Source organism: Elephantulus edwardii, unplaced genomic scaffold, assembly GCF_000299155.1.
Source record: "Elephantulus edwardii isolate Elephantulus edwardi_28Jun2011 unplaced genomic scaffold, EleEdw1.0 scaffold00026, whole genome shotgun sequence".
NCBI classification, from domain to species: domain Eukaryota; kingdom Metazoa; phylum Chordata; class Mammalia; order Macroscelidea; family Macroscelididae; genus Elephantulus; species Elephantulus edwardii.
Window position 1 is genome coordinate 19,872,522 of NW_006399776.1, and position 13,830 is coordinate 19,886,351.

General features: G+C 43.7%; 1 pseudogene; it reads right to left on the minus strand.

Moving 5' to 3' along the window:
- On the minus strand, positions 1-1,251 carry LOC102875480 (annotated as a pseudogene).
- Between the last annotated feature and the right edge of the window lie 12,579 nt (positions 1,252-13,830).

Genomic DNA, 13,830 nt, shown 5'->3' on the forward strand with positions numbered 1-13,830 from the left:
TTATGTGTCGTTCACCAATCGGCTGTATTTAACTTGCCTACTGAGGTGGACTACGGGCCAGGGGAAGGGCCAGTGGTAAGATCGAGGTACAATTCCTTGGACGTTCTTTTCAAAGTACTGAAATGGCCTGTACCACCACACTCTGGCCAGGAGGTTCATCTGAGAAGCTTCTTTTAGCACTTGCTGATTGGTCATAGTGTGATACCACCAGAAGAGTCTCGTGGTGATGTAATAGGCCACCACCACGTCCACAGTGTAGTGGTCATGCGCCAAGAGAATACAGAAGATTCCAACTCTGCTGAGGATCCAGCAAATCCACGGGTACCACCAGAGTCGCCGAGGAGAATACTCTTTGATAAATAAGTGAGTGAGTGTTAGCATGACCGTGTGGCCGCTGTACAGGTAGTCCCCACACATGCTGTGAGAGCCGGTAATGGACAGGCCGCCTCCAGCAATGAGCTTCATTATTCTTCGCAGCTGGGCTTCCCAGTCTCCAAAAAGCTTTGGAGAACACTTGAAATGCATACCGGGAACTGGGAGTGTAGTTACATACATTGTAATACACCGATACAGGTACAGCGTGCCAACTAGGCAGAAGACTCTTCTGCTAATAATAGACTTGTATTTTAAGAGCAGCCACTGAAATATCCAGAGTCCTACAAGGATCATGCCATTAATTTCACTAATAGAAAAGGCCCACTGCACCCGGTTAAAACGGTCAAAAAAGACGTCTGGTAGCGGAGGCTGTACCTCCTTAGGAGGCACTCATTAGTGGACGATTGTGACCATCACGGTGGTGAGGACAAAGCAGGAAAGTGCATAAAGGAAGGCCAGGAAAGTCTTTCCCCACTCCATGGGGTACTGGGAGCGCTCCAGCTCTGGCATGGGGATCTTGATCATCTCCTTCCTATACCCATTTGGCATCCCATTGGGTTTGACCTTGACGGTGAAGCTGCTGTCAGGGCTGGGGGCGTCTGTACCAATGCTGAGGTGCCCGTTGGCATGACCGTTCTTGTGTGCTTCCATGTGATGCTCCATCTTCAGGGTCTCTAGCATGTCCAAGAGCCGCTGCCCGTTGTCGGAGGTGACTCGGCACAAGGGGTGTTTTTTAAAATCCTCCGGGGTTAGGCTGATCAAGTCCCGGCCCGTAAAATGTTCCAGGGGCTCACAGTATTCTGGCATGGCATTCTCCAACAGCCATTCGGCCACCTTCTTGGGCGACCAAGAAACCACTTCCTTCATTGTACTGGCAGACAGCGTGTGGCCCCCAGCTGGCTCTCGGGAGGTCAGCAGGCACGGTTCCTATGGGGCAGGGCACTGGGCCTCCTTGGCTCATTCATTCTGTCTGGCCGCGTGAGCGGAGACTTGTTTGGCAAGATGGTCAAGGTGGTTTTGAACACTTCATGTAGCCGTTCAGGGTTCCGGGGTGCCCGAGTGGCAATTCACCTCATCGTAGAATCAGTCTTAGATTGCTTCAGAAAACTTTTGTCATCTTGGCTTCCTATAAGCTACTGACTTCTCCCCTTGTTCCAGTACATTTCCAGCACCTCTGATAGCTACTGGTTTGCATTTATTGACAGTTTCTTTTAAAAGTATTCTCATGTACGCTTCTTGAGGCAGGATCTTGTCTTCTCCTTGATAAACTTTGCAACCACATACATCTGGGCCACTCCAAGAACTTAGTGGTGTGTCTGAATCATGCTGGTATTTTCTTCATTAGCCGTTCTTCCAATATGCCGTCCTTTATCCAGCTGTGTTCCAGTTTCGTTGTTCTTGAAATGCTGGAAATCAACGCCTTCTGTCACTGAAGCTTTGCCTTTCAAGTAAATGGCTGTCTTCTTCCTCCTAATCAAAACTGACTGGCTAAATATGCCCAAAGGCACATCAGGGATCATTCATGCTGCCCTCGCCCTTTGCCTCCCGCGGGGTCGGGAACCTGGCGGGCGGGGGAGGGGGCGCGCGGCACTAGCGGCGTGACACGTGACTGTCCACGGCGCGTCAGGCAGCCATCTTCCGCCGGGCCATCGGCCCGCCCGCGGTCAGCGCAGACCCGGGAGTCTGCGGGCCGACATCGAGCGCCCCCCCCCAATTCTCCTTTTATCATCCCTAATCATTGTTCAGCTTTCTGATGCATAGCAAGTAACTGCAAAGACTATGGCCACCAATTCTTGGGAAAGACATTGTATTAGGAAAGATGGAGAGTCAGAGGAGAGGAAAATCCTCAACAAAATGGATTAGCACAGTGACTGTCACAATGAGCTTGATCACATCTGAGATGGTGAGGATGGAGCAGTCCAAGGTTCAGATGTGTTGTTCATAGGATCACTATGAGAGTTTGAGTCATAGTAGACTTGATGGCACCTAACAACAACAATGAGAAACATTCAATATCCATCAAATATAATCAACACATGAACTGGAGCACGTAATCCTTTTTAAAGTAATTCCATTTTCACCTTCACTCCTCCACCCTTCAACCATCCTTAACTATCTTCTTCCATTTGTATTCAAATTACTTTGGGCCTCTGTGCCTTTTATCTCTGACCCTAAGGGACTTTAGGCTTTTCTTCCCTCCTCTGTTTGTTGGTACAAAAGTAACTATTTTAGCTGTATTTTCAAGATTCTAAATTCTCACTCTTACAAAATCTCTTGCTTTCATCAATCTGGAGCCATTGCCGTGAATCCCACTTCTGAGGTCCACTACAAGTGTATGGGAATGGCCATATCTGACCTCTACTAACTCTACAAGGGGGCACTGTTCCCATCAACATCATCCATGGTACAAAATTGATTTCTATGAAGTCATACATGTCTCCTACACTCCTGCAAATACTGCTTTCAATTCCCACACCAAATGTCTCTCCCAGAGCTCTCACTGCTTTGTCACTGGGTCTACAATCCTATAAATTACAATTCTTCAATGGTCACATAAACCTCATAGAATCATATTAATGGCTATGGAGTTTATTAGGGAAGTTAAAAGATTATGTACTATCCAGGTTGGAAAACGATTTAAATCTCAGTTTAGCTTCTCAAACAAGCTCGTGGACTTTTTGACTTCCAGCCTCAATGATTATACCAGTGTTACAAAGCTCTTGGTTCTGTCAATTATGGCACACACACAACCCCCCCATATCCCACCTTGCCTGTCCTCCAGGTAACGGGTGAAGACCTCTGGCTCTGGCTCCATGGGACAGCAGACCCAGGTCATCTCTGTTTCACATTGGTCTTGCTGTCCACAGTGGCTTCTGCTGTTCTGGTATTGGTCCTGGACTGATTAATGGAGGAATCTCTGGTCCAGTAAGATGGGCATAAGCTGCATTCTCTTCTTCTTCCTTGATATTCATGAAATTCCAATTGTGGCTACTGAACTGCTCAATTTAAATATGATGGGATGATAAAACTGGCCAATCCCCTCATGGATAGAATACACATCCTATTCGCATGTCATTTTCAGATCCCTCTCCTCCAATTTTGCTTCAGCAGTGGTGACACCTGTTGAAGAGACAGGATTAGAAAGATTAGAGAAAGATCTTGGGAGATCAGACATTCAGACCTTCAAGACAGTGCCATCATGTGAGAGGGGGAGTGCAAGCCTACTCATAGCTGGCAATGGACTGGGTGATGGGGTTCAAAATTACCAAGACATAACTCCTATTATGTTCTGTTTAAAGAACTTTCAGAGGTTAAAAGAGATTTAAAAAAAACACAAAAAACACACAAACAAACCCAATCAAAAGAAATGTAACAACTGCTAGATAGTGGAGGATGGCAAAAATAGAAGGCAAAGGCGTACTTCTTTTTTAGGATGGACTAGACCTCACTCCCCATAATAAAAATCGTGTCCTAGTTGATGTTGGAAAATTAACTCTCTACTCTTTTCCATAGTCAACAGTCTTGTCACCAGCAGCCAGAAAATTAAAAGGTGCATTGCCATGGGAAAGTCTGCTGTTAGGGACCTCTCCAAAGTGCTGAAGAGCAATGGTATCTCTTTGGAGACTAAGGTGCATCTGATACAGGCCATGGTCTTCGCAATCACCTGTTATGCATCAGAGAGTTGGACAATGACCAAGGAGGCTAGAAGGAGAATTGATGCCTTTGAGCTGTGGTGCTGGAGAAGAGTATTGAGAATACCATGGACTGCTAGGAAAACAAACAGATTCGTCCTGGAAAGGGTTAAACCGGGAAGCTCCTTGGAGGCAAGGATTCTGAGGCTCCATCTAACATACTTTGGACATGTTGTGAGGAGAGACCGGTCCTTGGAGAAGGACATCATGCTTGGGAGGGTGGAGGGACAGCGTAGGAGAGGAAGGCCCTCTATGAGGTGGATTGATTGAGTGACTGGGATAATCGGGATGGGTGTATCAGAGACAGTGCGATTGGCACAGGACAGAGCGGAGTTTAGGGCTGTTGTACATAGGGTCGCTATGAGTCGCAGGTGACTTGATGGCACATAACAACAACAACTCTTTTCCAGCCCAGATTGCCCCTCTTCTAAGCATAAAGTCATCAACACGTTCTTCAGGGTACATCCGAGTAGTTCATTCTAACATGGACACTTGAACCAAGCACAGGCATTTGTTGGCATTCCAGGGGCTGAAGGCAGGTACTATTTTCTACTGGACTTAATCCTAAGAGAACAGAGAATCTGGAATTGCTTCTGCCATATCCCAAATAGGTGAGGGTTGGAGGGACATGTGTCTGAAAGAAAAGAGGAAGATATGCAGGAATCAAGCAAGAGTTAATTCTGTCTTCACCTACAGAGTTCTGATAAGTTGTTCATGAAGCCATAATCATTTCTTGTTGCTTAAGGCAGCCTTAACCATTGGTGCTGGCTCATATGACACCAGAAAGACTACATACTAGAAGAGGGGGTTTCAGTGTTGCTAAAAAGGCAGAAAAAAAAGATTGTGAATTTTAAGTTAGAAATTTATGGAGCGTTATTTATTTATCATTCCAAAAATATATCATTTTCAAATAAGGTAGATGGAGCAAGATCTCCTGGAGAAGACAGCTTTCAAGTAAAGACCGAGAAAGGTTGAGAAAGTCAGCTTGGGCAGGACATGGAGGGTGAGCTGGGAAGTCTCTGAAGTAATGATGGGTCTGGTGTCTTGAAGGAACAGCAGAAAGATCAGGATACTATAGTGGAAAAGGGACACTGGAGGGGATTAGTTCTGAGAGGTCAGTTTGTGGGAGATCAGATCACAACAGTGCATATGGATTTTTTTAGAGATTTGGGTTTTACTTGCAGTAAATTGGAGAGGTACTGGAAGGTTCTAAGCAGAAACACAATTTTGACTGGCAAGTGGAAGTACAGTGACAAGGCTTTGTAGTACTTCTAGCAGAAAGTGATAAATTCTCAGACTCGGTAGCAGCAATGGACACAACATGTACTCAGTTTTGAAGCTAGATAATGGAATATTTGGAATAAAGCCTTACTACAAAGTTGTTTTCTATATTTGGAAAGGGTTGCTTACTTTCAGGGTTCTCTGGTGACCTAGGGGTTAGGGACTTGTATTGCCAGTCCAAAGTCACGCAGCTTAGTTTGAATGTACCAGCTGTCCCACAGAAGGTTGGACAATCTCCTCCTCTGTGATTTACCCTCCCTGAAAACTCACTGGAAGGTCAGCTATGAGTCAGTTCTGACTCAAAAGCAATGAGTTGTTGGTTACTTTCAGCTTTGTGTGTTGTTAATTGTTTCTAACTTATAACTCTCTCCCAATGGAGCAGAGTAGGAGAACAGTCATGGCCTAATGGGTAAGGAGTTGATTCAAATCCGTCAGCTCCTCCCAGGGAGAAAGATGAGCAATCTCTTGTTTATAGAAGGGTTTCCTGGGGTGTATGTAAGTCTTTACGGGAACAGACTGCCAGATCTTCCCACACACAGAGTCACTGTTGTTATTTTTGCTGGGTGCTCACTGTCATTGTTGTTTTTTCTGAGTGCCGTTGACTATGACACTATGAACAGCAGATGAGTTCATGTTACTGACTTTCACTCAGTAACTGAGTATCTAACATTTAGCCTACCAGGGCTCCTTACCTTTAATAGAGATGAAAATGTTGAAAAAAGAACAGGTGAAGGGAACAGCTAAGGAAAAGACAGTGACTTTCACTAGGAATAAAATTTTTACACAACATAGTACATACTGTTATGTGGAGATACTAAGGAGATAATTTTACATACAATTCAAGAAAGAAGTAATGAATGGTTGGCAAGTCAATGAAGTAATATCTAAGACTAATTCAGGTTGCTAAAAGAGTGTACAAAACCAACATATCATGTTGTTGTTATGTGCTGTTGAGTCATCTGAGACTCATAGCGACCCTATGTACAATAGCTCTGAATCCTGCCCTATCCTGAGCCTGTCTTATCGTCTCAAAAAGACCCAATCCCCATTCTCCAGTCATTGAGTCAATTCGTCTCATCCAGGATCTTACTCTCTTGTGTTGTCCCTCCACCCTTCCAAGCATAATGTTCTTCTCTAAGGACTGACTGGTCCCTTCTGGCAACATGTCCAAAGTGAGATTGAGTGTCAAAATCCTTGCCTCCAGGGAACAGCTTAATTTCAACCTCTCCAGGACTGACCTGTCTGTTCTCTTGGCAGTCCACAGTGTGTTCAACAGAGGCACTAATCCTTAAGGAGCTCCAATATTAAGAGGCCAAAGAGTAGAGAAGAAGAAAATAATGGGGAAGAATGAGAGCCCAGAGACATAGAGATAAATATCAGGAAAGCATGATGACTATTTGCAGGTATTCAGTCCTCCCCAGGTCAATATTTGTGTCCATATTCCCATATAAATAGTAAAATTATTACATTTTCAGAAGACAAAATCTATGAAATATTATTTTAATTATGCAGATTAATTTTGTTAAAAGGTGACATATACCACTTTAAGACAGAGATCACAAGGTTAGAGCAAAATAGGGCAAGGTTCAGGTCTGTTGTTCATAGAGTCGCTGTGGGTTGTCATTGACTTGATGGCACCTAACAACAATGGCAACAACATGCTGGAATCTGAACCAGTGAAGACATACAAGCCTTCTTCGCATCCAATACACTTCCACACCTCCATGCACTTTCCTGCACCAATCCCTTACCTAGAATCCACTCCTTCCCTTGCACCCCAGCAAATTCCTGCTCCTCTTTTATGGCCCTGCTCTAGTGGTGTCTTCTCCTACAAGCTTTCCTCACCCTTCAGTCAGATTAACGTCTTTATCTAGATCATCTTCTGGATTTATGATTGGATTGCACTCTGAGCATTTCTCAAAATCACTTAAAGATTCTTCGAGAAAAGTCTCTCTCAGAACAGACCCTCTTGCTGTTCTGGAAATAGTGTTTTTGGAAGGTGTGTAGAAGTTAATGACTTCAGTTTCCTCCTTGTAAACCCTTCAGCTTTTGTCAGAAACATGACAACAGAAAGGCAAGTGAGACATTTGTTTTGAGTACAAGACTGAAAGGCCCCCCAAAACCTCAGTTAACAAGATAAATAACATTTTGATGCAATCTTTTAAAAAATAAAAAACTATTGTAATGAGGAAGACAAACATTCTAAACAAAAAACAGAATCACAGAAGGCACAGCACTGAACTGAAATCTCTGGACTATTTGATGGCCTGTGGGGACTTTCTGATTGAGAACCACTAAACAGGATATTCTAATGCATTTTTTCCTTGGTCCTGGAGTGAATTCTGGATTCCTATAGTCATTCTGGTTCCCATTTACACCATGTCCATTCTCAGCACTTTGACAATTCCTGTGGAGCAGCAGACCTCTAAGATGTTATCCAGCATGCACTAGGGTCCTCACTGCACCTCTGAAGACATTTTTCAAAACATGCCTCATAAATTCTGAAGGTCTCAAGGATCTATTAGTGCATCTTGGATCAATCTGAGTGCATTTTCTCTGGTGCTGTATGTTGGGCTTGAGCTTGCTGTTACTTTCTTTTCTACAAATTTAGGAACCCCTGAATGAGACAGAAGTCTTCTCCAGCTGGAGATATAATCTCTTTGGTCATTCTGTAGCCAGCAACTTTCTCCATAAAGAGAGGCCAGGCTCAAATAACTTCTCTCTGCCCCATACCAAGATGTTTTTTAAATACTTACATTAATAGCAGTAAATGGGCTGGCTTTGTGTGCTTGCTGTGCAACCAAGTCATAAAACTAGGGTACCTATTTCTTAGTCACGCACGTACTAGGTCTGTGATAGTCTCAATACTAACAAGTCTTGCTCCTCTGCCTGCTCCACTCACAAGGAACTGATCTACAGCTGTGGCCCCAGAGCCGGGAAGGGAACCAGCTGCTCCTGAGCCCCTGAACCACCAACTTGATCTGTTCTCACTGGAGCTTGAGCTCAGAAACTGGAGAAGGCAAAAAGCCCAGGTGGTGGGTCATGAGTATTGGTAAACAGGTCAGCAACCATGGAGAAGGCACAAAAGTTATGTCCTGGGAGCTCTGGTGGCCTAGTGGCAAGAAGCTATGCTGCAATCCCGAAGCTACACGGTTTCAATCCACCAAATATTCCTCTGGAGAAGAAGAGACAATCTTCTCCTGTGCCAGTCAGATCTGATTCAATGGTACATGTCAATTTAAAAAAAAAAAGTTATGTCCTGGGCATGGAACTAAGCACAAGGCCTGGGAGGACAGAGGGAGGGGAACTTAAGCATGATAGCACAGAATCCTAAATTAGTCACAAGAGAGTTTTCTGTGATTAAACTGTGATATTAAAGTCAAATTACTTCTTTTCTCTTAGGAAGTATGGCTCCAAAGCTGTATGACTTTCTACTCTGTCTCCGTCAGCTGCTGGGGCCCTCTGGGTCTGCATCGGCTAGGTGGTTTGTGACATAGCATATGCAAACGTCCAGTGCCAACCGCAATAATGACATGAAAACTATTAACCAGAACAGAAGTTACAGCAAAAAACAAAATATATTCCTATGGCTCATTACCAAGACGTAGTTGACATTTGTAATTGTAGTCATAGCAACATCACCTTTAGACATGGCAAGAATATCTGTCACGAAAGTCTATGGTAGGATAGGATCTGATCCAAATCACCAAAAAAATGCACATATCAAACAATGCCAAGAAATTTGAGGCACAATATCTGCTATGCACCCAGATGGTCTCAGGACCCTTGTTCCAGTTCACTTAGAGACCACCCGGGAACAGCACTTTGAGCCACTTTCACCTGCCAAGTCACTGTCACAACCATGATTCCATCCCATCCCCAACCCTGGATATCCGCTTTTCTCACCACTGAACAGCTGCTAGGTTTGTTGTTGTTATGTGCCGTCGAGTTGCTTGCGACTCATAGCGTCCCTATGTACAACAGCTCTGAACTCTGCTCTGTCCTGTGCCAATCTCACTGTCTCCGACACACTCATCCCGATTACCCCAGTCACTGAATCAATCCATCTCCCAGGGGGAACTCAGTAAAGTGGAGACCAAAGCGGCGCACTTACTTGGTCGGTGGTGGGAAGCCTAGAAGGGCTGAAGGACTTAAACTTCTAGGTTTAGTTGGACTAAAAGGTCCTTTTTTCTCCCTTCAATAGACTTATCTGGGGAGTCATCAAAAAGCTTGTGGATATGTCTTATTTTTTAGTCTTGCTACACCAAGATGTCCGTCTAACTTATTTTGGACATGTAGTGAGGAGAGACCGGTCCTTGGAGAGGGACATCATGCTTGGGAGGGTGGAGGGACGGCGCAGGAGAGGAAGGCCCTCTATGAGGTGGATTGATTCAGTGACTGGGATAATTGGGATGGGAGTGTCAGAGACAGTGCGATTAGCACAGGACAGAGCAGAGTTTAGGGCTGTTGTACATAGGGTTGCTATGAGTCGCAGGCGACTCGACGGCACATAACAACAACAACACCAAGATGGGATGCCTCTCCGGCAGTTGGAACCCACTTGGGATTCCACCGGAGAAAGGTGGGCAATCTCCTCCATGTGATTTATAGTCCCTCCTCCCAGCTCCCCGCTTTGTCTCCCAGACTGTAGAAGGTCAGTCAGCTAGGAGTCAGTTACAACTTAACAGCAATGAGATTTGAGTTTGAGTGAGACCTTGAGTCACACTCTGATCTAGGCAGAATTTCTCTACTTCTAATTGGTAATTTATCAGAAAACTAGAGACCTGCAGAATCAGAAGTTCCTTGTACCCAGCCCAGACTTGCCCTCATCCTGTCTTAGGCTGAGAGGCTGAGGCTCAGCTGGGGTCTATCTCTTGAATATCCACTCCCTGAGTATTTAAAGGGGCTCCTGGGAAGAAACCCTGGTGGTGGTGTCTGCAGCATGCTCTCCTGCTAACTGAGAATGTGTGTTTCAGCAGTTTGAAGTCACCTGTGGCTCCATGGGAGGAAAGTAGACAGTCTCTTGCTGGTAAGATTTACAGCCTTGGAGACATGATGGAGGGTCATTGTGAGTCAGAATCAACTTGATGGCAATGAGTTTTGAGTTTGGGAAAAGGTAGAAAAGAAATGTGATAGGTCTAATCTGATTTATTTGTTATCAATTTCTTTTAATTAAAATTTTTGCCATTTATAAAAAATTAAGAGAAAATGAATTCTATAGGTAATAAGTAGAAAGAGCAAGAATTCCAGCATGACATGTGCCATCAAGCCAGAACTAATTAATAAGTAAACCTCTAGTAGCTTTTCAGAGGCTATAAATTGTAAGAGGAGATTACCCATCTTTCTCCTTCAGAGCAGCTGGTGGATTTGAACCAACTGCACCACAACCCCTTCTGCCCTGTCTTTAGCACAGAGTTGCATTTAGAAACAAAGTGGGAAGAAGAAGGAAAGTTCCTTGCAGGCTGTGGGCATGTGCAGCCACTCAGGGGATCAAACTTTTTAGTCTTTTTTGAGTATGTCGTCTAGGATAGTAGTGGCATATCATTGAGTCTACACCACTATCCTTTGAGCAGAAATACCACATTCCTCACCCCATCAATGATGACAGTTAAATAGTGATTTTTTTAAATGCCACAGATAACAGTTTGCATTGGAGCTTCTTGTCAGGGGAATCCATTGGTAGCTTTGCTCTCTAGACTACTGGTTGACTGGAGGTTTTGCACAGATAGAAAGTCTTGACAATTACAGTGTTCCATAGAATCAAGGACACTGAAGAAAAATAAGATGAATTGTGCTCATTCTCCGACAGCCTATGGCCAGCAAAAGGGAGGTATATGGCAAAGTTGGAGTTGCATGTTATTTGAAGAAAGATGACGTCAACCTTCCTCATATTGTGAACCAGATCATAAGTCATAGTAGGTTCTAATTAGATGTAACAGGCCCTGCCCTTCTCACTCCAGAATGAGTGTAAATATATCAATCAGCAGGTAGAACAAGATAAGAGTGTGTGAACTGCTTATGGAGAGAATTGGTGGCATGGTGCCACTTTCAGCCGCTAATTATAAGGTTGGAAGTTCAAACGCACCAGCTACTCCATGGGAGAAAGTGTGGTGGGACATTCTTAAACATACAGCCTCAAGAAATTCTATGGGGCGTTCTACTCTGTTATAATGTCACTATAGTCTGTCCATTACACAGCAACTAGTTTGGATTTTTGGTAGCCAGGGAATAATAAGAACCTAGCTCTTAGGAAACTGATATGCTTTGAGTTACACAAATCTGAGGCTCTTATTTCTCTATGGTTTCTTCAGTGATTAAAACTTGCTTTTTAAAGTTATGTTAGAGAGCATTTAAATCAAGGGCAAGGGGGAAAAAAAGATTTGTTAAGCTTCTTGATGAGTAGCTTCTAGGCAGGGCAGTGCCCCTAACTGGTAAATAAGATTGTAGCCACAGGAATGGGCTAGAGTACAACACACTGCACTTATTCTAAGTAGAGTTATGTGACTCCTGTCCTCCACACATAAGCTCTTCCCACAGACTGGCCTGAGAAGCTTGTGGGTTGTTTGTATAAAGGAGATCTGTATCATTTCATGTGTCACATTTATATCCCTCTCCAGTGCCTGCATTTCCCCTGGCAATGGTAAAGTCTGTTTTTAAAAAAAGGTCTGAGGGACTTGAGAAGGACCTTGAGAGATCAAATATTAGAGGGACCCAAGGCAGTAACATCTGAGTTTCTCAGTTCATGGGAAGTCTACTTCGTGAGGCCAGACAGCACCATCCCAGGTTGGAAGTGCCTAGGTATGCAAACCTTCTCAATGCTGGTAAGGCACTGGGCAATGGCAAACAAAATTACCATATTATAAGTCCTGATCCAAGAAACATTCAATCCAGATGTCCAAAGGTGAAAGAGAGCAGGTATGAAGCAGATATGAAACACGGAATCCACAGACACACACACTCATACCAAACAGAAAGAGTTGAAAGACTGCTGTGACACTCAAGGATAGATCAATAATAGAAAGTAAGGACGTATTGTATGATGAGGGGATGGGACAGTCTTCACTCCCTAACTTGAATCATATCCTGGTTTGCTTTAAGAACTAACTCTCCACATTTCCCCAGTTCATATCACACTCCTTTATGCATGAGATCAATTGTACATTCATCCATTCTCCAGTCTACTCCATTTGTCATTCTGAGATGAGCATTTGACCCAATCAAAGGTGCATGTTGGCAAGCAGAGGCTGAAAGCAGGTGCTTTTTCTGCTGGACTAAATCCTGAAACGATAATATATCTTGAGTTGCTGCTGCCATCTTACAAATATGTGAGAGACAGAGGGACTTTAAAGGTCAAGTGTGTACTGTTAAAAAGCAGAAAGATTAGTATGAATATTAGGTAAAAAATTCCAAGACGGATTTTTTTTATTTCTTCATTCCCAAGTGGATATCATTTTTTAAATAGACTAGAGATCCCACTATTTGTTGTTGCTGTTGTTGTGTACCATAGAGTGGGAATCGAGCCATAGCTGACCATCCAGTGCGTTTTCAGAAGCAGTAAGTCACACAATGGCCCGCTTTCTCCTACAGAACAGCTGGTGGATTCAAAGCACGTACCTTTGTGTTGGTAGCACAATTCCTTACAACCAAGCCAGTAGAGTTTTTTAGTTCTGTTCCAGAAGATGAATTTTAAGTGAAGACTGAGAGGGAGCATGAGGAAATTAGCCATGAGCAATACAAATGAGGTGGAGATTTCAAGTCCCTAAAGCAGTAATAGGCCTGGTGTTTGGAGAAAAAGCAAAGAGATCAGACCATTAGAGTGGTAGGAGGATGAAGTAGATTAAAGAGGATTTGTTCTGAGAGGGTAAGCAGCATGGAGCAAGATCACATAAATGCATATAGACTTTTGTAGGGACTTAGCTTTCACTTAAAAGATAAAGTAAAAAGTAGAAAATTGAAGAAGTGCTAGAACATGCTAGGGAGCTCTGGTGGCTTAGTGGTAAGGAGTTGTGCTGTCAAGTAAAAGGTACAGGGCCTGAATCCACCAGCTATTCTGGTGGGGAGAAAGATGGCCAATCTTCTCCCACGTGATTTACTGCCTTTGAAAACTTTCTGGGAAGTCAGTTCCAACTTGATGGTACATAACAACAACAACAAAGTGTTCTAGCTCTGTTAGCCAATGGATAAGGAGTTGTATGACTAATCCAAAGGCAGGTAGTTCAAGTTCACCCACTGCTCCATGGAAGATAGATGGGCAATTTCCTTCTATGCAATTTACAGCCTCTGAAAACTTGCTGAAGGGAAAACTATGAGTCAGTCCTGATTTGATAGCACAAAACAACAGAATATTCTAGGCAGATTTTATAATTCTGGCTTCTGTTAGGGAGAGTAGAAACAAAGAGTACAGTGACTTTGCAGTAGTTCCAGTCCAAGGTGATGAAATCCAGCTCAGATGATGGAAACAATATGTGGCCAGATTAATAGA